The 24,353-nt window shown below is 43.9% G+C and overlaps 6 non-coding genes across 6 annotated transcripts; all 6 read right to left on the bottom strand.

Moving 5' to 3' along the window:
* Window positions 1-6,787: 6,787 nt before the first annotated feature.
* On the bottom strand, window positions 6,788-6,860 carry trnav-cac (transfer RNA valine (anticodon CAC)). The gene has a single exon. It is a non-coding gene; the product is annotated as a tRNA-Val (tRNA).
* Window positions 6,861-10,266: 3,406 nt separating this feature from the next.
* Window positions 10,267-10,339, bottom strand: trnav-cac (transfer RNA valine (anticodon CAC)). The gene has a single exon. It is a non-coding gene; the product is annotated as a tRNA-Val (tRNA).
* A 3,406-nt stretch (window positions 10,340-13,745) lies between these two features.
* On the bottom strand, window positions 13,746-13,818 carry trnav-aac (transfer RNA valine (anticodon AAC)). The gene has a single exon. It is a non-coding gene; the product is annotated as a tRNA-Val (tRNA).
* A 3,387-nt stretch (window positions 13,819-17,205) lies between these two features.
* Window positions 17,206-17,278, bottom strand: trnav-cac (transfer RNA valine (anticodon CAC)). The gene has a single exon. It is a non-coding gene; the product is annotated as a tRNA-Val (tRNA).
* Window positions 17,279-20,686: 3,408 nt separating this feature from the next.
* trnav-uac (transfer RNA valine (anticodon UAC)) lies at window positions 20,687-20,759 on the bottom strand. The gene has a single exon. It is a non-coding gene; the product is annotated as a tRNA-Val (tRNA).
* Window positions 20,760-24,166: 3,407 nt separating this feature from the next.
* Window positions 24,167-24,239, bottom strand: trnav-cac (transfer RNA valine (anticodon CAC)). The gene has a single exon. It is a non-coding gene; the product is annotated as a tRNA-Val (tRNA).
* Between the last annotated feature and the right edge of the window lie 114 nt (window positions 24,240-24,353).

Here is a 24,353-nt window from a genome sequence, read left to right on the forward strand (position 1 = left end):
TGACATTTCGCAAGGCTGCAGAGGTATTGACCCAGCCATGGACGATCAGCAGTGCACAACACATCGCCAGTCCATTCAGGCCATCGTACCATGGCAGTTTTTTGAAAGACTTGCCATTTGGGCCCACTTCCTTCGCTCTGCTTTTGTTTGCCTCTCCTTTCATGCAATTATCCAATTCCCTTTTTTTAAAACTCTCCCTTAAGAAACTAAGTTTGTAAGAGGTGCAGCAGCTGCTGCAGTGTTAATGCACAGTGTGCCATCATTGACAAAGATTCCCTTCCCCAACCACACCAAGACATCCACTTGGGATTCTTGCCAACTTCTGGATTTCATTTCTCATTATTTACTGATTGCACTGACACATATTTGTGTTTTTAAACTCTTTATTTTGATCAAATGAGTCCTTATTTTGCTGAGATGCTACATACAATGTGATTACCCTCGCAGTAGAATGCGTAACAGAGGCAGTTATATAATGGGGGCGAAGCTTCACTGCAGCTATATAATGTCCTGGTTGGACCCCACCTGGAGTCCTCTGCATAGTCTGGGCATGCCAATTTATATAGTATACAAATTGGCCTTGGTATACAGGGCAGTTCAGATCCAGCAGAATGTTTGCAGAGTTCAAATGGTTAGATTAGGAAGCCATGTCCCCTCTTCCACAGAGACAGCTGTTGGTTTCCACCTGGTGCCTCACTTGTTTCTGAATTTCAAGGTGTAGAATGAAATGAAGCAACGTAACCCAAGTTTGCAATGCATTCCACGCAATCATCAAACACATCATTCCTGTCTTCCTCACCTTAGCTGCACAGCCCTCGAAACGTTGCAATCCATGTAACACAGTATTTGTTCCAGGTTTAGGCTTTCAGTAGGATTATAATAATATCTGTGCCCTCATCTTGAAATGAGATTCTCAGCAATATCCAACACAAATTGAATTGCATAGATGACAGGCAAATATAGGAAAACAGGTCAGTATGCAACACAATTCCATGGTGCCCATTTTCAGATGCACAATAGTCTTCTTTTCCAGCAAATGAAAGAATTTTTCAGTGAATCATTTGCAAAGTCAGAGTTAATGGCATTTGTGCTTTTCTTTCTTCTTGTTTTGCAACATACTGGCGCCTGAATCCAATTCATGTATATTCATGTTTATTGGGGAGACCAAACGCAGACTGGGTGACCGCTTTGCGGAATACGTCGGCTCAGTCCGCAAGCAGGACCCTGAGCTTCCGGTTGCTTGTCATTTCAAGACTGCCCACTGCTCTCATGCTCACATCTCTATCCTGGGATTGCCTCAGTGTTCCAGTGAACATCAACACAAGCTCGAAAAACAGCATCCCGTTGACCGATTAGTTTAGTTTGGTGATACAGCAGTGAAACAGGCCCTTCGGCCCACGAGTCTGTGCTGACCATCGACCACCCATTTATACTAATCCGACACGAATTCCATATTCCTACCACATCCCCACCTTCCCTATATTTCCCTGCCACCTCCCCATACGAGGGGCAATTTATAATCGCCAATTAACCTATCAAGCAGCCAGTCTTTGGCATGTGGGAGGAAACCGGAGCACCTAGAGGAATCCCACGCAGACACAGGGAGAACTTGCAAACACCACGCAGGCAGTGCCCAGAATTGAAAGCGGGTCGCTGGAGCTGTGAGGCTGCGGTGTGAACCACTGCACACGGGAGCGTGCCGGACTGAATATTGAGTTCAATAATTCCAGAGCATGACGGGGCCCCCATTTTACTTTCATTTTTTGTTATTTTTCATTTTTACATTTTTTACATTTTTTTGTATGTTTATTTTATTTCATCTTAGTTTGTTCAGTTTGCTTACCCACTGTTTTTTTTTCCTGTTTGTACTTGCTGCTGTTCAATTTTCAGTGCATTAACAGTCCTCTCTGTACTAATGCTTTGTCTTTCAACACACCATTAACATATTGTTTGCCTTTGCTCCATGACCTTCTGGTCAGCTATTCTGTGGCCTTGTCCAATCTACACCTTCTCCTTTGTTATCTCTTGCTCCACCCCCGCTTTACTTGCTTCTAACCTTTGACATTTCTAATATTTGCCAGTTCTGAAGAAGGGTCACTGAGCCGAAATGTTAACTCTGCTTCTGTCTCCACAGATGCTGCCAGTCGTGCTGAGTATTTCCAGAATTTCTTGTTTTTATTTCAGATTTCCAGCATCCACAGTATTTTGCCTTAATTCATCTATATTCTTCCTCGGTTCAATATGAAGGAGCGCTTTGATATTGAGCGGAGCCGCAGTGCATCTCATTTTCAACGCCACCTTGTTAGTGTTCCTGTTACTTGCCGAATGAAGAACAAAATAAAATAATAATTTGGCAGGTCTGCCTGTTTCCTTAGCTTCAGTTGCAGAATCAGCCGTGTCCGTCTTTAAGGGAGGCAAAGTACTCCCAGCGGCTCTGCGTGACGCTGAATAGTTATGTTAATCTGCATCAATAAATCCAGGTATGTCTCTGTTACTGACTGAACAAAACGCTAATAAATCTGTGAGCGACTGTCATAACTTAAATAACTTTTTCCCCTCTGCGTGTCATGAACCTTCACCCCTTGTCATAATTGCGGCTACATGTTAAGAGCTGGGTTATCAAGGTGCTTAAGACACCAAGAATCTGCTGCAGCAGTGGTTAAATTGAAAAGGATTTTTGCCCCTTTTACCCAAGAAGAAATGTTCAGGAGGAGCAATTTCCCCCAACTTGTTTCCACAGGAGATTCATCATTGCAACTCAAAGAAAGTTTCAGTCACTTGGGTGTTCTGTAAGAGCTGCTCGGAGGTTCAGTGACCCGGATATCATGTGCCTACGTTTTGCTGAGCCGGTGCTTGGTTTCTGGGGAGATTTGGCCCGGGTTGTGCTATTTTACCTCCCCGAGATGGCCAGTAACCTGTTGATTGAGGCAGCAGACGCCTCTTGCTGCTGACAGCGAGTAATTGGACAGTGCGGGTCAAAATATTGCAGCGTGCCCCTGTCTCAATGACTGTGGAGCTGGTGAAAGTGAATTGCTGATGTGCTTTTGCCTCGTCTGAAATGAGACTAAGATTCGCTGTTACTTAGCAAGCTCGTGTTGCAGGTTTCTATTCTCATCTGAGCCAAATAAAGTGTCACTGCTCGGTTTTGCGGAACTTTCTACAGCATCAGGACTAGAAAGAGGAGCGAGTGCAAGGCATTGTGCACACAATGTGCAAGAGAAAGAGGGCTTTGAGAAATTGTGTTGTGTTCATGGGGAATGTCAATGATTGCATATTTCTTGCGAAGAAGTTTGGGTTCGTTTTGAAAATGTTTCTGCCCAGTTTCGAACTGGGGACCTTTTGTGTGTTAGGTAAACGTGATCACTACTACACTACAGAAACTCAACACAGTTGCATCGCTGAGGAAGCTGCAAGTATTGTTAAACTATACAGTCTTAATCGATTTGTGCTGCTTGTTTCATTGAAATGCAATTCCACTGTGACATTTCGCAAGGCTGCAGAGGTATTGACCCAGCCATGGACGATCAGCAGTGCACAACACATCGCCAGTCCATTCAGGCCATCGTACCATGGCAGTTTTTTGAAAGACTTGCCATTTGGGCCCACTTCCTTCGCTCTGCTTTTGTTTGCCTCTCCTTTCATGCAATTATCCAATTCCCTTTTTTTAAAACTCTCCCTTAAGAAACTAAGTTTGTAAGAGGTGCAGCAGCTGCTGCAGTGTTAATGCACAGTGTGCCATCATTGACAAAGATTCCCTTCCCCAACCACACCAAGACATCCACTTGGGATTCTTGCCAACTTCTGGATTTCATTTCTCATTATTTACTGATTGCACTGACACATATTTGTGTTTTTAAACTCTTTATTTTGATCAAATGAGTCCTTATTTTGCTGAGATGCTACATACAATGTGATTACCCTCGCAGTAGAATGCGTAACAGAGGCAGTTATATAATGGGGGCGAAGCTTCACTGCAGCTATATAATGTCCTGGTTGGACCCCACCTGGAGTCCTCTGCATAGTCTGGGCATGCCAATTTATATAGTATACAAATTGGCCTTGGTATACAGGGCAGTTCAGATCCAGCAGAATGTTTGCAGAGTTCAAATGGTTAGATTAGGAAGCCATGTCCCCTCTTCCACAGAGACAGCTGTTGGTTTCCACCTGGTGCCTCACTTGTTTCTGAATTTCAAGGTGTAGAATGAAATGAAGCAACGTAACCCAAGTTTGCAATGCATTCCACGCAATCATCAAACACATCATTCCTGTCTTCCTCACCTTAGCTGCACAGCCCTCGAAACGTTGCAATCCATGTAACACAGTATTTGTTCCAGGTTTAGGCTTTCAGTAGGATTATAATAATATCTGTGCCCTCATCTTGAAATGAGATTCTCAGCAATATCCAACACAAATTGAATTGCATAGATGACAGGCAAATATAGGAAAACAGGTCAGTATGCAACACAATTCCATGGTGCCCATTTTCAGATGCACAATAGTCTTCTTTTCCAGCAAATGAAAGAATTTTTCAGTGAATCATTTGCAAAGTCAGAGTTAATGGCATTTGTGCTTTTCTTTCTTCTTGTTTTGCAACATACTGGCGCCTGAATCCAATTCATGTATATTCATGTTTATTGGGGAGACCAAACGCAGACTGGGTGACCGCTTTGCGGAATACGTCGGCTCAGTCCGCAAGCAGGACCCTGAGCTTCCGGTTGCTTGTCATTTCAAGACTGCCCACTGCTCTCATGCTCACATCTCTATCCTGGGATTGCCTCAGTGTTCCAGTGAACATCAACACAAGCTCGAAAAACAGCATCCCGTTGACCGATTAGTTTAGTTTGGTGATACAGCAGTGAAACAGGCCCTTCGGCCCACGAGTCTGTGCTGACCATCGACCACCCATTTATACTAATCCGACACGAATTCCATATTCCTACCACATCCCCACCTTCCCTATATTTCCCTGCCACCTCCCCATACGAGGGGCAATTTATAATCGCCAATTAACCTATCAAGCAGCCAGTCTTTGGCATGTGGGAGGAAACCGGAGCACCTAGAGGAATCCCACGCAGACACAGGGAGAACTTGCAAACACCACGCAGGCAGTGCCCAGAATTGAAAGCGGGTCGCTGGAGCTGTGAGGCTGCGGTGTGAACCACTGCACACGGGAGCGTGCCGGACTGAATATTGAGTTCAATAATTCCAGAGCATGACGGGGCCCCCATTTTACTTTCATTTTTTGTTATTTTTCATTTTTACATTTTTTACATTTTTTTGTATGTTTATTTTATTTCATCTTAGTTTGTTCAGTTTGCTTACCCACTGTTTTTTTTTCCTGTTTGTACTTGCTGCTGTTCAATTTTCAGTGCATTAACAGTCCTCTCTGTACTAATGCTTTGTCTTTCAACACACCATTAACATATTGTTTGCCTTTGCTCCATGACCTTCTGGTCAGCTATTCTGTGGCCTTGTCCAATCTACACCTTCTCCTTTGTTATCTCTTGCTCCACCCCCGCTTTACTTGCTTCTAACCTTTGACATTTCTAATATTTGCCAGTTCTGAAGAAGGGTCACTGAGCCGAAATGTTAACTCTGCTTCTGTCTCCACAGATGCTGCCAGTCGTGCTGAGTATTTCCAGAATTTCTTGTTTTTATTTCAGATTTCCAGCATCCACAGTATTTTGCCTTAATTCATCTATATTCTTCCTCGGTTCAATATGAAGGAGCGCTTTGATATTGAGCGGAGCCGCAGTGCATCTCATTTTCAACGCCACCTTGTTAGTGTTCCTGTTACTTGCCGAATGAAGAACAAAATAAAATAATAATTTGGCAGGTCTGCCTGTTTCCTTAGCTTCAGTTGCAGAATCAGCCGTGTCCGTCTTTAAGGGAGGCAAAGTACTCCCAGCGGCTCTGCGTGACGCTGAATAGTTATGTTAATCTGCATCAATAAATCCAGGTATGTCTCTGTTACTGACTGAACAAAACGCTAATAAATCTGTGAGCGACTGTCATAACTTAAATAACTTTTTCCCCTCTGCATGTCATGAACCTTCACCCCTCGTCATAATTGCGGCTGCATGTTAAGAGCTGGGTTATCAAGGTGCTTAAGACACCAAGAATCTGCTGCAGCAGTGGTTAAATTGAAAAGGATTTTTGCCCCTTTTACCCAAGAAGAAATGTTCAGGAGGAGCAATTTCCCCCAACTTGTTTCCACCGGAGATTCATCATTGCAACTCAAAGAAAGTTTCAGTCACTTGGGTGTTCTTGAAGAGCTGCTCGGAGGTTCAGTGACCCGGATATCATGTGCCTACGTTTTGCTGAGCCGGTGCTTGGTTGATGGGGAGATTTGGCCCGGATTGTGCTATTTTGCCTCCCCGAGATGGCCAGTAACCTGTTGATTGAGGCAGCAGACGCCACTTGCTGCTGACAGCGAGTAATTGGACAGTGCGGGTCAAAATATTGCAGCGTGCCCCTGTCTCAACGACTGTGGAGCTGGTGAAAGTGAATTGCTGATGTGCTTTTGCCTCGTCTGAAATGAGACTAAGGTTCGCTGTTACTTAGCAAGCTCGTGTTGCAGATTTCTATTCTCATCTGAGCCAAATAAAGTGTCACTGCTCGGTTTTGCGGAACTTTCTGCAGCATCAGGACTAGAAAGAGGAGCGAGTGCAAGGCATTGTGCACACAATGTGCAAGAGAAAGAGGGCTTTGAGAAATTGTGTTGTGTTCATGGGGAATGTCAATGATTGCATATTTCTTGCGAACAAGTTTGGGTTCGTTTTGAAAATGTTTCTGTCCAGTTTTGAACTAGGGACCTTTTGCTTGTGAGGCAAACGTGATCACCACTACACTACAGAAACTCAACACGTTACAGCGCTGAGGAAGCTGCAAGTATTGTTAAACTATACAGTCTTAATCGATTTGTGGTGCTTGTTTCATTGAAATGCAATTCCACTGTGACATTTCGCAAGGCTGCAGAGGTATTGACCCAGCCATGGACGATCAGCAGTGCACAACACATCGCCAGTCCATTCAGGCCATCGTACCATTGCCAGTTTCTTCAAAGACTTGCCACTTGGGCCCACTTCCTTAGCTCTGCTTTTCTTTGCCTCTCCTTTCATGCAATTATCCAATTCCCTTTTTTTAAAACTCTCCCTTAAGAAACTAAGTTTGTAAGAGGTGCAGCAGCTGCTGCAGTGTTAATGCACAGTGTGCCATCATTGACAAAGATTCCCTTCCCCAACCACACCAAGACATCCACTTGGGATTCTTGCCAACTTCTGGATTTCATTTCTCATTATTTACTGATTGCACTGACACATATTTGTGTTTTTAAACTCTTTATTTTGATCAAATGAGTCCTTATTTTGCTGAGATGCTACATACAATGTGATTCCCCTCGCAGTAGAATGCGTAACAGAGGCAGTTATATAATGGGGGCGAAGCTTCACTGCAGCTATATAATGTCCTAGTTGGACCCCACCTGGAGTCCTCTGCATAGTCTGGGCATGCCAATCTATACAGTATACAAATTGGCCTTGGTATACAGGGCAGTTCAGATCCAGCAGAATGTTTGCAGAGTTCAAATGGTTAGATTAGGAAGCCATGTCCCCTCTTCCACAGAGACAGCTGTTGGTTTCCACCTGGTGCCTCACTTGTTTCTGAATTTCAAGGTGTAGAATGAAATCAAGCAACGTAACCCAAGTTTGCAATGCATTCCACGCAATCATCAAACACATCATTCCTGTCTTCCTCACCTTAGCTGCACAGCCCTCGAAACGTTGCAATCCATGTAACACAGTATTTGTTCCAGGTTTATGCTTTCAGTAGGATTATAATAATATCTGTGCCCTCATCTTGAAATGAGATTCTCAGCAATATCCAACACAAATTGAATTGCATAGATGACAGGCAAATATAGGAAAACAGGTCAGTATGCAACACAATTCCATGGTGCCCATTTTCAGATGCACAATAGTCATCTTTTCCAGCAAATGAAAGAATTTTTCAGTGAATCATTTGCAAAGTCAGAGTTAATGGCATTTGTGCTTTTCTTTCTTCTTGTTTTGCAACATACTGGCGCCTAAATCCAATTCATGTATATTCATGTTTATTGGGGAGACCAAACGCAGACTGGGTGACCGCTTTGCGGAATACGTCGGCTCAGTCCGCAAGCAGGACCCTGAGCATCCGGTTGCTTGCCATTTCAAGACTGCCCACTGCTCTCATGCTCACATCTCTATCCTGGGATTGCCTCAGTGTTCCAGTGAACATCAACACAAGCTCGAAAAACAGCATCCCGTTGACCGATTAGTTTAGTTTGGTGATACAGCAGTGAAACAGGCCCATCGGCCCAGCGAGTCTGTGCTGACCATCGACCACCCATTTATACTAATCCGACACGAATTCCATATTCCTCCCACATCCCCACCTTCCCTATATTTCCCTACCACCTCCCTATACGAGGGGCAATTTATAATGGCCAATTAACCTATCAAGCAGCCAGTCTTTGGCATGTGGGAGGAAACCGGAGCACCCAGAGGAATCCCACGCAGACACAGGGAGAACTTGCAAACACCACGCAGGCAGTGCCCAGAATTGAAAGCGGGTCGCTGGAGCTGTGAGGCTGCGGTGTGAACCACTGCACACGAGAGCGTGCCGGACTGAATATTGAGTTCAATAATTCCAGAGCATGACGGGGCCCCCATTTTACTTTCATTTTTTGTTATTTTTCATTTTTACATTTTTTACATTTTTTTGTATGTTTATTTTATTTCATCTTAGTTTGTTCAGTTAGCTTACCAACTGTTTTTTTTCCTGTTTGTACTTGCTGCTGTTCAATTTTCAGTCCATTAACAGTCCTCTCTGTACTAATGCTTTGTCTTTCAACACACCATTAACATATTGTTTGCCTTTGCTCCATGACCTTCTGGTCAGCTATTCTGTGGCCTTGTCCAATCTACACCTTCTCCTTTGTTATCTCTTGCTCCACCCCCGCTTTACTTGCTTCTAACCTTTGACATTTCTAATATTTGCCAGTTCTGAAGAAGGGTCACTGAGCCGAAATGTTAACTCTGCTTCTGTCTCCACAGATGCTGCCAGTCGTGCTGAGTATTTCCAGAATTTCTTGTTTTTATTTCAGATTTCCAGCATCCACAGTATTTTGCTTTTATTCATGTATATTCTTCCTCAGTTCAATATGAAGGAGCGCTTTGATATTGAGCGGAGCCGCAGTGCATCTCATTTTCAACGCCACCTTGTTAGTGTTCCTGTTACTTGCCGAATGAAGAACAAAATAAAATGATAATTTGGCAGGTCTGCCTGTTTCCTTAGCTTCAGTTACAGAATCAGCTGTGTCCGTCTTTAAGGGAGGCCAAGTACTCCTCGCGGCTCTGCGTGACGCTGAATAGTTATGTTAATCTGCATCAATAAATCCAGGTATGTCTCTGTTATTGACTGAACAAAACGCTAATAAATCTGTGAGCGACTGTCATAACTTAAATAACTTTTTCCCCTCTGCGTGTCATGAACCTTTACCCCTTGTCATAATTGCGGCTGCATGTTAAGAGCTGGGTTATCAAGGTGCTTAAGACACCAAGAATCTGCTGCAGCAGTGGTTAAATTGAAAAGGATTTTTGCCCCTTTTACCCAAGAAGAAATGTTCAGGAGGAGCAATTTCCCCCAACTTGTTTCCACCGGAGATTCATCATTGCAACTCAAAGAAAGTTTCAGTCACTTGGCTGTTCTGTCAGAGCTGCCCGGAGGTTCAGTGACCCGGATATCATGTGCCTACGTTTTGCTGAGCCGGTGCTTGGTTGATGGGGAGATTTGGCCCGGGTTGTGCTATTTTACCTCCCCGAGATGGCCAGTAACCTGTTGATTGAGGCAGCAGACGCCACTTGCTGCTGACAGCGAGTAATTGGACAGTGCGGGTCAAAATATTGCAGCGTGCCCCTGTCTCAACGACTGTGGAGCTGGTGAAAGTGAATTGCTGATGTGCTTTTGCCTCGTCTGAAATGAGAGTAAGATTCGCTGTTACTTCGCAAGCTCGTGTTGCAGGTTTCTATTCTAATCTGAGCCAAATAAAGTGTCACTGCTCGGTTTTGAGGAACTTTCTGCAGCATCAGGACTAGAAAAAGGAGCGAGTGCAAGGCTTTGTGCACACAATGTGCAAGAGAAAGAGGGCTTTGAGAAATTGTGTTGTGTTCATGGGGAATGTCAATGATTGCATATTTCTTGCGAAGAAGTTTGGGTTCGTTTTGAAAATGTTTCTGCCCAGTTTCGAACTGGGGACTTTTTGCGTGTGAGGTAAACGTGATCACCACTACACTACAGAAACTCAACACACTTACACCGCTGAGGAAGCTGCAAGTATTGTTAAACTATACAGTCTTAATCGATTTGTGGTGCTTGTTTCATTGAAATGCAATTCCACTGTGACATTTCGCAAGACTGCAGAGGTATTGACCCAGCCATGGACGATCAGCAGTGCACAACACATCGCCAGTCCATTCAGGCCATCGTACCATGGCAGTTTTATGAAAGACTTGCCATTTGGGCCCACTTCCTTAGCTCTGCTTTTCTTTGCCTCTCCTTTCATGCAATTATCCAATTCCCTTTTTTTAAAACTCTCCCTTAAGAAACTAAGTTTGTAAGAGGTGCAGCAGCTGCTGCAGTGTTAATGCACAGTGTGCCATCATTGACAAAGATTCCCTTCCCCAACCACACCAAGACATCCACTTGGGATTCTTGCCAACTTCTGGATTTCATTTCTCATTATTTACTGATTGCACTGACACATATTTGTGTTTTTAAACTCTTTATTTTGATCAAATGAGTCCTTATTTTGCTGAGTTGCTACATACAATGTGATTACCCTCGCAGTAGAATGCGTAACAGAGGCAGTTATATAATGGGGGCGAAGCTTCACTGCAGCTATATAATGTCCTGGTTGGACCCCACCTGGAGTCCTCTGCATAGTCTGGGCATGCCAATCTATATAGTATACAAATTGGCCTTGGTATACAGGGCAGTTCAGATCCAGCAGAATGTTTGCAGAGTTCAAATGGTTAGATTAGGAAGCCATGTCCCCTCTTCCACAGAGACAGCTGTTGGTTTCCACCTGGTGCCTCACTTGTTTCTGAATTTCAAGGTGTAGAGTGAAATCAAGCAACGTAACCCAAGTTTGCAATGCATTCCACGCAATCATCAAACACATCATTCCTGTCTTCCTCACCTTAGCTGCACAGCCCTCGAAACGTTGCAATCCATGTAACACAGTATTTGTTCCAGGTTTATGCTTTCAGTAGGATTATAATAATATCTGTGCCCTCATCTTGAAATGAGATTCTCAGCAATATCCAACACAAATTGAATTGCATAGATGACAGGAAAATATAGGAAAACAGGTCAGTATGCAACACAATTCCATGGTGCCCATTTTCAGATGCACAATAGTCATCTTTTCCAGCAAATGAAAGAATTTTTCAGTGAATCATTTGCAAAGTCAGAGTTAATGGCATTTGTGCTTTTCTTTCTTCTTGTTTTGCAACATACTGGCGCCTAAATCCAATTCATGTATATTCATGTTTATTGGGGAGACCAAACGCAGACTGGGTGACCGCTTTGCGGAATACGTCGGCTCAGTCCGCAAGCAGGACCCTGAGCTTCCGGTTGCTTGCCATTTCAAGACTGCCCACTGCTCTCATGCTCACATCTCTATCCTGGGATTGCCTCAGTGTTCCAGTGAACATCAACACAAGCTCGAAAAACAGCATCCCGTTGACCGATTAGTTTAGTTTGGTGATACAGCAGTGAAACAGGCCCTTCGGCCCACCGAGTCTGTGCTGACCATCGACCACCCATTTATACTAATCCGACACGAATTCCATATTCCTCCCACATCCCCACCTTCCCTATATTTCCCTGCCACCTCCCTATACGAGGGGCAATTTATAATGGCCAATTAACCTATCAAGCAGCCAGTCTTTGGCATGTGGGAGGAAACCGGAGCACCCAGAGGAATCCCACGCAGACACAGGGAGAACTTGCAAACACCACGCAGGCAGTGCGCAGAATTGAAAGCGGGTCGCTGGAGCTGTGAGGCTGCGGTGTGAACCACTGCACACGAGAGCGTGCCGGACTGAATATTGAGTTCAATAATTCCAGAGCATGACGGGGCCCCCATTTTACTTTCATTTTTTGTTATTTTTCATTTTTACATTTTTTACATTTTTTTGTATGTTTATTTTATTTCATCTTAGTTTGTTCAGTTTGCTTACCCACTGTTTTTTTTCCTGTTTGTACTTGCTGCTGTTCAATTTTCAGTCCATTAACAGTCCTCTCTGTACTAATGCTTTGTCTTTCAACACACCATTAACATATTGTTTGCCTTTGCTCCATGACCTTCTGGTCAGCTATTCTGTGGCCTTGTCCAATCTACACCTTCTCCTTTGTTATCTCTTGCTCCACCCCCGCTTTACTTGCTTCTAACCTTTGACATTTCTAATATTTGCCAGTTCTGAAGAAGGGTCACTGAGCCGAAATGTTAACTCTGCTTCTGTCTCCACAGATGCTGCCAGTCGTGCTGAGTATTTCCAGAATTTCTTGTTTTTATTTCAGATTTCCAGCATCCACAGTATTTTGCTTTTATTCATGTATATTCTTCCTCGGTTCAATATGAAGGAGCGCTTTGATATTGAGCGGAGCCGCAGTGCATCTCATTTTCAACGCCACCTTGTTAGTGTTCCTGTTACTTGCCGAATGAAGAACAAAATAAAATAATAATTTGGCAGGTCTGCCTGTTTCCTTAGCTTCAGTTACAGAATCAGCCGTGTCCGTCTTTAAGGGAGGCAAAGTACTCCTAGCGGCTCTGCGTGACGCTGAATAGTTATGTTAATCTGCATCAATAAATCCAGGTATGTCTCTGTTACTGACTGAACAAAACGCTAATAAATCTGTGAGCGACTGTCATAACTTAAATAACTTTTACCCCTCTGCGTGTCATGAACCTTCACCCCTTGTCATAATTGCGGCTGCATGTTAAGAGCTGGGTTATCAAGGTGCTTAAGACACCAATAATCTGCTGCAGCAGTGGTTAAATTGAAAAGGATTTTTGCCCCTTTTACCCAAGAAGAAATGTTCAGGAGGAGCAATTTCCCCCAACTTGTTTCCACCGGAGATTCATCATTGCAACTCAAAGAAAGTTTCAGTCACTTGGGTGTTCTGTAAGAGCTGCTCGGAGGTTCAGTGACCCGGATATCATGTGCCTACGTTTTGCTGAGCCGGTGCTTGGTTGATGGGGAGATTTGGCCCGGGTTGTGCTATTTTACCTCCCCGAGATGGCCAGTAACCTGTTGATTGAGGCAGCAGACGCCACTTGCTGCTGACAGCGAGTAATTGGACAGTGCGGGTCAAAATATTGCAGCGTGCCCCTGTCTCAACGACTGTGGAGCTGGTGAAAGTGAATTGCTGATGTGCTTTTGCCTCGTCTGAAATGAGACTAAGATTCGCTGTTACTTAGCAAGCTCGTGTTGCAGGTTTCTATTCTCATCTGAGCCAAATAAAGTGTCACTGCTCGGTTTTGCGGAACTTTCTGCAGCATCAGGACCAGAAAGAGGAGCGAGTGCAAGGCATTGTGCACACAATGTGCAAGAGAAAGAGGGCTTTGAGAAATTGTGTTGTGTTCATGGGGAATGTCAATGATTGCATATTTCTTGCGAAGAAGTTTGGGTTCGTTTTGAAAATGTTTCTGCGCAGTTTCGAACTGGGGACTTTTTGCGTGTTAGGCAAACGTGATCACCACTACACTACAGAAACTCAACTTGTTACAGTGCTGAGGAAGCTGCAAGTATTGTTAAACTATACAGTCTTAATCGATTTGTGGTGCTTGTTTCATTGAAATGCAATTCCACAGTGACATTTCGCAAGGCTGCAGAGGTATTGACCCAGCCATGGACGATCAGCAGTGCACAACACATCGCCAGTCCATTCAGGCCATCGTACCATTGCCAGTTTTTTCAAAGACTTGCCACTTGGACCCACTTCCTTAGCTCTGCTTTTCTTTGCCTCTCCTTTCATGCAATTATCCAATTCCCTTTTTTTAAAACTCTCCCTTAAGAAACTAAGTTTGTAAGAGGTGCAGCAGCTGCTGCAGTGTTAATGCACAGTGTGCCATCATTGACAAAGATTCCCTTCCCCAAACACACCAAGACATCCACTTGGGATTCTTGCCAACTTCTGGATTTCATTTCTCATTATTTACTGATTGCACGGACACATATTTGTGTTTTTAAACTCTTTATTTTGATCAAATGAGTCCTTATTTTGCTGAGTTGCTACATACAATGTGATTACCCTCGCAGTAGAATGCGTAACAGAGGCAGTTATATAATGGGGGCGAAGCTTCACTGCAGCTATATAAGGTCCTGGTTGGACCCCACCTGGAGTCCTCTGCATAGTCTGGGCATGCCAATCTATATAGTATACAAATTGGCCTTGGTATACAGGGCAGTTCAGATCCAGCAGAATGTTTGCAGAGTTCAAATGGTTAGATTAGGAAGCCATGTCCCCTCTTCCACAGCGACAGCTGTTGGTTTCCACCTGGTGCCTCACTTGTTTCTGAATTTCAAGGTGTAGAATGAAATCAAGCAACGTAACCCAAGTTTGCAATGCATTCCACGCAATCATCAAACACATCATTCCTGTCTTCCTCACCTTAGCTGCACAGCCCTCGAAACGTTGCAATCCATGTAACACAGTATTTGTTCCAGGTTTAGGCTTTCAGTAGGATTATAATAATATCTGTGCCCTCATCTTGAAATGAGATTCTCAGCAATATCCAACACAAATTGAATTGCATAGATGACAGGCAAATATAGGAAAACAGGTCAGTATGCAACACAATTCCATGGTGCCCATTTTCAGATGCACAATAGTCATCTTTTCCAGCAAATGAAAGAATTTTTCAGTGAATCATTTGCAAAGTCAGAGTTAATGGCATTTGTGCTTTTCTTTCTTCTTGTTTTGCAACATCCTGGCGCCTAAATCCAATTCATGTATATTCATGTTTATTGGGGAGACCAAACGCAGACTGGGTGACCGCTTTGCGGAATACGTCGGCTCAGTCCGCAAGCAGGACCCTGAGCTTCCGGTTGCTTGCCATTTCAAGACTGCCCACTGCTCTCATGCTCACATCTCTATCCTGGGATTGCCTCAGTGTTCCAGTGAACATCAACACAAGCTCGAAAAACAGCATCCCGTTGACCGATTAGTTTAGTTTGGTGATACAGCAGTGAAACAGGCCCTTCGGCCCACCGAGTCTGTGCTGACCATCGACCACCCATTTATACTAATCCGACACGAATTTCATATTCCTACCACATCCCCACCTTCCCGATATTTCCCTGCCACCTCCCATTACGAGGAGCAATTTGTAATGGCCAATTAACCTATCAAGCAGCCAGTCTTTGGCATGTGGGAGGAAACCGGAGCACCCAGAGGAATCCCACGCAGACACAGGGAGAACTTGCAAACACCACGCAGGCAGTGCCCAGAATTGAAAGCGGGTCGCTGGAGCTGTGAGGCTGCGGTGTGAACCACTGCACACGAGAGCGTGCCGGACTGAATATTGAGTTCAATAATTCCAGAGCATGACGGGGCCCCCATTTTACTTTCATTTTTTGTTATTTTTCATTTTTTACATTTTTTTGTATGTTTATTTTATTTCATCTTAGTTTGTTCAGTTTGCTTACCCATTGATTTTTTTCCTGTTTGTACTTGCTGCTGTTCAATTTTCAGTCCATTAACAGTCCTCTCTGTACTAATGCTTTGTCTTTCAACACACCATTAACATATTGTTTGCCTTTGCTCCATGACCTTCTGGTCAGCTATTCTGTGGCCTTGTCCAATCTACACCTTCTCCTTTGTTATCTCTTGCTCCACGCCCGCTTTACTTGCTTCTAACCTTTGACATTTCTAATATTTGCCAGTTCTGAAGAAGGGTCACTGAGCCGAAATGTTAACTCTGCTTCTGTCTCCAAAGATGCTGCCAGTCGTGCTGAGTATTTCCAGAATTTCTTGTTTTTATTTCAGATTTCCAGCATCCACAGTATTTTGCTTTTATTCATGTATATTCTTCCTCGGTTCAATATGAAGGAGCGCTTTGATATTGAGCGGAGCCGCAGTGCATCTCATTTTCAACGCCACCTTGTTAGTGTTCCTGTTACTTGCCGAATGAAGAACAAAATAAAATGATAATTTGGCAGGTCTGCCTGTTTCCTTAGCTTCAGTTACAGAATCAGCTTTGTCCGTCTTTAAGGGAGGCAAAGTACTCCTCGCGGCTCTGCGTGATGCTGAATCGTTATGTTAATCTCCATCAATAAATCCAGGTATGTCTCTGTTACTGACTGAACAAAACGCTAATAAATCTGTGAGCGACTGTCATAACTTAAATAACTTTTTCCCCTCTGCGTGTCATGAACCTTTACCCCTTGTCATAATTGCGGCTGCATGTTAAGAGATGGGTTATCAAGGTGCTTAAGACGCCAAGAATCTGCTGCAGCAGTGGTTAAATTGAAAAGGATTTTTGCCCCTTTTACCCAAGAAGAAATGTTCAGGAGGAGCAATTTCCCCCAACTTGTTTCCACCGGAGATTCATCATTGCAACTCAAATAAAGTTTCAGTCACTTGGGTGTTCTGCAAGAGCTGCTCGGAGGTTCAGTGACCCGGATATCATGTGCCTACGTTTTGCTGAGCCGGTGCTTGGTTGATGGGGAGATTTGGCCCGGGTTGTGCTATTTTACCTCCCCGAGATGGCCAGTAACCTGTTGATTGAGGCAGCAGACGCCACTTGCTGCTGACAGCGAGTAATTGGACAGTGCGGGTCAAAATATTGCAGCGTGCCCCTGTCTCAACGACTGTGGAGCTGGTGAAAGTGAATTGCTGATGTGCTTTTGCCTCGTCTGAAATGAGACTAAGATTCGCTGTTACTTAGCAAGCTCGTGTTGCAGGTTTCTATTCTAATCTGAGCCAAATAAAGTGTCACTGCTCGGTTTTGAGGAACTTTCTGCAGCATCAGGACTAGAAAGAGGAGCGAGTGCAAGGCAATGTGCAAGAGAAAGAGGGCTTTGAGAAATTGTGTTGTGTTCATGGGGAATGTCAATGATTGCATATTTCTAGCTGTGAAGTTCGGGTTGGTTTTGAAAATGTTTCTGCGCAGTTTTGAACTGGGGGCATTTTGCGTGTGAGGCAAACGTGATCACCACTACACTACAGAAACTCAACACAGTTACAGCGCTGAGGAAGCTGCAAGTATTGTTAAACTATACAGTCTTAATCGATTTGTGCTGCTTGTTTCATTGAAATGCAATTCCACTGTGACATTTCGCAAGGCTGCAGAGGTATTGACCCAGCCATGGACGATCAGCAGTGCACAACACATCGCCAGTCCATTCAGGCCATCGTAACATTGCCAGTTTTTTGAAAGACTTGCCATTTGGGCCCACTTCCTTCGCTCTGCTTTTGTTTGCCTCTCCTTTCATGCAATTATCCAATTCCCTTTTTTAAAAACTCTCCCTTAAGAAACTAAGTTTGTAAGAGGTGCAGCAGCTGCTGCAGTGTTTTTGCACAGTGTGCCCTCATTGACAAAGATTCCCTTCCCCAACCACACCAAGACATCCACTTGGGATTCTTGCCAACTTCTGGATTTCATTTCTCATTATTTACTGATTGCACTGACACATATTTGTGTTTTTAAACTCTTTATTTTGATCAAATGAGTCCTTATTTTGCTGAGATGCTACATACAATGTGATTACCCTCGCAGTAGAATGCGTAACAGAGGCAGTTATATAATGGGGGCGAAGCTTCACTGCAGCTATATAATGTCCTGGTTGGACCCCACCTGGAGTCCTCTGCATAGTCTGGGCATGCCAATTTATATAGTATACAAATTGGCCTTGGTATACAGGGCAGTTCAGATCCAACAGAATGTTTGCAGAGTTCAAATGGTTAGATTAGGAAGCCATGTCCCCTCTTCCACAGAGACAGCTGTTGGTTTCCACCTGGTTCCTCACTTGTTTCTGAATTTCAAGGTGTAGAATGAAATCAAGCAACGTAACCCAAGTTTGCAATGCATTCCACGCAATCATCAAACACATCATTCCTGTCTTCCTCACCTTAGCTGCACAGCCCTCGAAATGTTGCAATCCATGTAACACAGTATTTGTTCCAGGTTTAGGCTTTCAGTAGGATTATAATAATATCTGTGCCCTCATCTTGAAATGAGATTCTCAGCAATATCCAACACAAATTGAATTGCATAGATGACAGGCAAATATAAGAAAACAGGTCAGTATGCAACACAATTCCATGGTGCCCATTTTCAGATGCACAATAGTCATCTTTTCCAGCAAATGAAAGAATTTTTCAGTGAATCATTTGCAAAGTCAGAGTTAATGGCATTTGTGCTTTTCTTTCTTCTTGTTTTGCAACATACTGGCGCCTAAATCCAATTCATGTATATTCATGTTTATTGGGGAGACCAAACGCAGACTGGGTGACCGCTTTGCGGAATACGTCGGCTCAGTCCGCAAGCAGCACCCTGAGCTTCCGGTTGCTTGCCATTTCAAGACTGCCCACTGCTCTCATGCTCACAGCTCTATCCTGGGATTGCCTCAGTGTTCCAGTGAACATCAACACAAGCTCGAAAAACAGCATCCCGTTGACCGATTAGTTTAGTTTGGTGATACAGCAGTGAAACAGGCCCTTCGGCCCACCGAGTCTGTGCTGACCATCGACCACCCATTTAAGCCAATCCGACACGAATTCCATATTCCTACCACATCCCCACCTTCCCTATATTTCCCTACCACCTGCCTATACGAGGGGCAATTTATAATGGCCAATTAACCTATCAAGCAGCCAGTCTTTGGCATGTGGGAGGAAACCGGAGCACCCAGAGGAATCCCACGCAGACACAGGGAGAACTTGCAAACACCACGCAGGCAGTGCCCAGAATTGAAAGCGGGTCGCTGGAGCTGTGAGGCTGCGGTGTGAACCACTGCACACGAGAGCGTGCCGGACTGAATATTGAGTTCAATAATTCCAGAGCATGACGGGGCCCCCATTTTACTTTCATTTTTTGTTATTTTTCATTTTTACATTTTTTACATTTTTTTGTATGTTTATTTTATTTCATCTTAGTTTGTTCAGTTTGCTTACCCACTGTTTTTTTTCCTGTTTGTACTTGCTGCTGTTCAATTTTCAGTCCATTAACAGTCCTCTCTGTACTAATGCTTTGTCTTTCAACACACCATTAACATATTGTTTGCCTTTGCTCCATGACCTTCTGGTCAGCTATTCTGTGGCCTTGTCCAATCTACACCTTCTCCTTTGTTATCTCTTGCTCCACCCCCGCTTTACTTGCTTCTAACCTTTGACATTTCTAATATTTGCCAGTTCTGAAGAAGGGTCACTGAGCCGAAATGTTAACTCTGCTTCTGTCTCCACAGATGCTGCCAGACCTGCTGAGTATTTCCAGAATTTCTTGTTTTTATTTCAGATTTCCAGCATCCACAGTATTTTGCTTTTATTCATGTATATTCTTCCTCAGTTCAATATGAAGGAGCGCTTTGATATTGAGCGGAGCCGCAGTGCATCTCATTTTCAACGCCACCTTGTTAGTGTTCCTGTTACTTGCCGAATGAAGAACAAAATAAAAATGATAATTTGGCAGGTCTGCCTGTTTCCTTAGCTTCAGTTACAGAATCAGCTGTGTCCGTCTTTAAGGGAGGCAAAGTACTCCTAGCGGCTCTGCGTGACGCTGAATAGTTATGTTAATCTGCATCAATAAATCCAGATATGTCTCTGTTACTGACTGAACAAAACGCTAATAAGTCTGTGAGCGACTGTCATAACTTAAATAACTTTTTCCCCTCTGCGTGTCATGAACCTTTACCCCTTGTCATAATTGCGGCTGCATGTTAAGAGCTGGGTTATCAAGGTGCTTAAGACACCAAGAATCTGCTGCAGCAGTGGTTAAATTGAAAAGGATTTTTGCACCTTTTACCCAAGAAGAAATGTTCAGGAGGAGCAATTTCCCCCAACTTGTTTCCACCGGAGATTCATCATTGCAACTCAAAGAAAGTTTCAGTCACTTGGGTGTTCTGTCAGAGCTGCTCGGAGGTTCAGTGACCCGGATATCATGTGCCTACGTTTTGCTGAGCCGGTGCTTGGTTTATGGGGAGATTTGGCCCGGGTTGTGCTATTTTACCTCCCCGAGATGGCCAGTAACCTGTTGATTGAGGCAGCAGACGCCACTTGCTGCTGACAGCGAGTAATTGGACAGTGCGGGTCAAAATATTGCAGCGTGCCCCTGTCTCAACGACTGTGGAGCTGGTGAAAGTGAATTGCTGATGTGCTTTTGCCTCGTCTGAAATGAGACTAAGATTCGCTGTTACTTCGCAAGCTCGTGTTGCAGGTTTCCATTCTAATCTGAGCCAAATAAAGTGTCACTGCTCGGTTTTGAGGAACTATCTGCAGCATCTGGACGAGAAAGAGGAGCAAGTGCAAGGCATTGCGCACACAATGTGCAAGAGAAAGAGGGCTTTGAGAAATTGTGTTGTGTTCATGGGGAATGTCAATGATTGCATATTTCTGGCGAAGAAGTTTGGGTTGCTTTTGAAAATGTTTCTGCCCAGTTTCGAACTGGGGATCTTTTGCGTGTAAGGAAAACGTGATCACCACTACACTACAGAAACTCAACACAGTTGCAACGTTGAGGAAGCTGAAAGTATTGTTAAACTATACAGTCTTAATCGATTTGTGCTGCTTGTTTCATTGAAATGCAATTCCACTGTGACATTTCGCAAGGCTGCAGAGGTATTGACCCAGCCATGGACGATCAGCAGTGCACAACACATCGCCAGTCCATTCAGGCCATCGTACCATGGCAGTTTTTTGAAAGACTTGCCATTTGGGCCCACTTCCTTATCTCTGCTTTTGTTTGACTCTCCTTTCATGCAATTATCCAATTCCCTTTTTTTAAAACTCTCCCTTAAGAAACTAAGTTTGTAAGAGGTGCAGCAGCTGCTGCAGTGTTAATGCACAGTGTGCCATCATTGACAAAGATTCCCTTCCCCAACCACACCAAGACATCCACTTGGGATTCTTGCCAAGTTCTGGATTTCATTTCTCATTATTTACTGATTGCACTGACACATATTTGTGTTTTTAAACTCTTTATTTTGATCAAATGAGTCCGTATTTTGCTGAGATGCTACATACAATGTGATTACCCTCGCAGTAGAATGCGTAACAGAGGCAGTTATATAATGGGGGCGAAGCTTCACTGCAGCTATATAATGTCCTGGTTGGACCCCACCTGGAGTCCTCTGCATAGTCTGGGCATGCCAATTTCTATAGTATACAAATTGGCCTTGGTATACAGGGCAGTTCAGATCCAGCAGAATGTTTGCAGAGTTCAAATGGTTAGATTAGGAAGCCATGTCCCCTCTTCCACAGAGACAGCTGTTGGTTTCCACCTGGTTCCTCACTTGTTTCTGAATTTCAAGGTGTAGAATGAAATCAAGCAACGTAACCCAAGTTTGCAATGCATTCCACGCAATCATCAAACACATCATTCCCGTCTTCCTCACCTTAGCTGCACAGCCATCGAAGCGTTGCAATCCATGTAACACAGTATTTGTTCCAGGTTTAGGCTTTCAGTAGGATTATAATAATATCTGTGCCCTCATCTTGAAATGAGATTCTCAGCAATATCCAACACAAATTGAATTGTATAGATGACAGGCAAATATAGGAAAACAGGTCAGTATGCAACACAATTCCATGGTGCCCATTTTCAGATGCACAATAGTCATCTTTTCCAGCAAATGAAAGAATTTTTCAGTGAATCATTTGCAAAGTCAGAGTTAATGGCATTTGTGCTTTTCTTTCTTCTTGTTTTGCAACATACTGGCGCCTAAATCCAATTCATGTATATTCATGTTTATTGGGGAGACCAAACGCAGACTGGGTGACCGCTTTGCGGAATACGTCGGCTCAGTCCGCAAGCAGGACCCTGAGCTTCCGGTTGCTTGCCATTTCAAGACTGCCCACTGCTCTCATGCTCACATCTCTATCCTGGGATTGCCTCAGTGTTCCAGTGAACATCAACACAAGCTCGAAAAACAGCATCCCGTTGACCGATTAGTTTAGTTTGGTGATACAGCAGTGAAACAGGCCCTTCGGCCCACCGAGTCTGTGCTGACCATCGACCACCCATTTATACTAATCCGACACGAATTCCATATTCCTACCACATCCCCACCTTCCCTATATTTCCCTACCACCTCCCTATACGAGGGGCAATTTATAATGGCCAATTAACCTATCAAGCAGCCAGTCTTTGGCATGTGCGAGGAAACCGGAGCACCCAGAGGAATCCCACGCAGACACAGGGAGAACTTGCAAACACCACACAGGCAGTGCCCAGAATTGAAAGCGGGTCGCTGGAGCTGTGAGGCTGAGGTGTGAACCACTGCACACGAGAGCGTGCCGGACTGAATATTGAGTTCAATAATTCCAGAGCATGACGGGGCCCCCATTTTACTTTCATTTTTTGTTATTTTTCATTTTTACATTTTTTACATTTTTTTGTATGTTTATTTTATTTCATCTTAGTTTGTTCAGTTTGCTTACCCACTGTTTTTTTTTCCTGTTTGTACTTGCTGCTGTTCAATTTTCAGTCCATTAACAGTCCTATCTGTCCTAATGCTTTGTCTTTCAACACACCATTAACATATTGTTTGCCTTTGCTCCATGACCTTCTGGTCAGCTATTCTGTGGCCTTGTCCAATCTGCACCTTCTCCTTTGTTATCTCTTGCTCCACCCCCGCTTTACTTACTTCTAACCTTTGACATTTCTAATATTTGCCAGTTCTGAAGAAGGGTCACTGAGCCGAAATGTTAACTCTGCTTCTGTCTCCACAGATGCTGCCAGTCGTGCTGAGTATTTCCAGAATTTCTTGTTTTTATTTCAGATTTCCAGCATCCACAGTATTTTGCTTTTATTCATGTTTTTTCTTCCTCAGTTCAATGTGAAGGAGCGCTTTGATATTGAGCGGAGCCGCAGTGCATCTCATTTTCAACGCCACCTTGTTATTGTTCCTGTTACTTGCCGAATGAAGAACAAAATAAAATGATAATTTGGCAGGTCTGCCTGTTTCCTTAGCTTCAGTTACAGAATCAGCTGTGTCCGTCTTTAAGGGAGGCAAAGTACTCCGAGCGGCTCTGCGTGACGCTGAATAGTTATGTTCATCTGCATCAATAAACCCAGGTATGTCTCTGTTACTGACTGAACAAAACGTGAATAAATCTGTGAGCGACTGTCATAACTTAAATAACTTTTTCCCCTCTGCGTGTCATGAACCTTTACCCCTTGTCATAATTGCGGCTGCATGTTAACAGCTGGGTTATCAAGGTGCTTAAGACACCAAGAATCTGCTGCAGCAGTGGTTAAATTGAAAAGGATTTTTGCACCTTTTACCCAAGAAGAAATGTTCAGGAGGAGCAATTTCCCCCAACTTGTTTCCACCGGAGATTCATCATTGCAACTCAAAGAAAGTTTCAGTCACTCGGGTGTTCTGTAAGAGCTGCTCGGAGGTTCAGTGACCCGGATATCATGTGCCTACGTTTTGCGGAGCCGGTGCTTGGTTTCTGGGGAGATTTGGCCCGGGTTGTGCTATTTTACCTCCCCGAGATGGCCAGTAACCTGTTGATTGAGGCAGCAGACGCCTCTTGCTGCTGACAGCGAGTAATTGGACAGTGCGGGTCAAAATATTGCAGCGTGCCCCTGTCTCAACGACTGTGGAGCTGGTGAAAGTGAATTGCTGATGTGCTTTTGCCTCGTCTGAAATGAGACTAAGATTCGCTGTTACTTAGCAAGCTCGTGTTGCAGGTTTCTATTCTTATCTGAGCCAAATAAAGTGTCACTGCTCGGTTTTGAGGAACTTTCTGCAGCATCAGGACTAGAAAAAGGATCGAGTGCAAGGCATTGTGCACACAAATTGCAAGAGAAAGCGGGCTTTGAGAAATTGTGTTGTGTTCATGTGGAATGTCAATGATTGCATGTTTCAAGCGAAGAAGTTTGGGTTCGTTTTGAAAATGTTTCTGCCCAGTTTCGAACTGGGGACCTTTTGCGTGTGAGGCAAACGTGATCACCACTACACTACATAAACTCAACACAGTTGCAGCGCTGAGGAAGCTGCAAGTATTGTTAAACTATACAGTCTTAATCGATTTGTGGTGCTTGTTTCATTGAAATGCAATTCCACTGTGACATTTCGCAAGGC

The sequence above is a fragment of the Heterodontus francisci genome, chromosome 22 (genome assembly GCF_036365525.1).
Source record: "Heterodontus francisci isolate sHetFra1 chromosome 22, sHetFra1.hap1, whole genome shotgun sequence".
NCBI lineage: Eukaryota > Metazoa > Chordata > Chondrichthyes > Heterodontiformes > Heterodontidae > Heterodontus > Heterodontus francisci.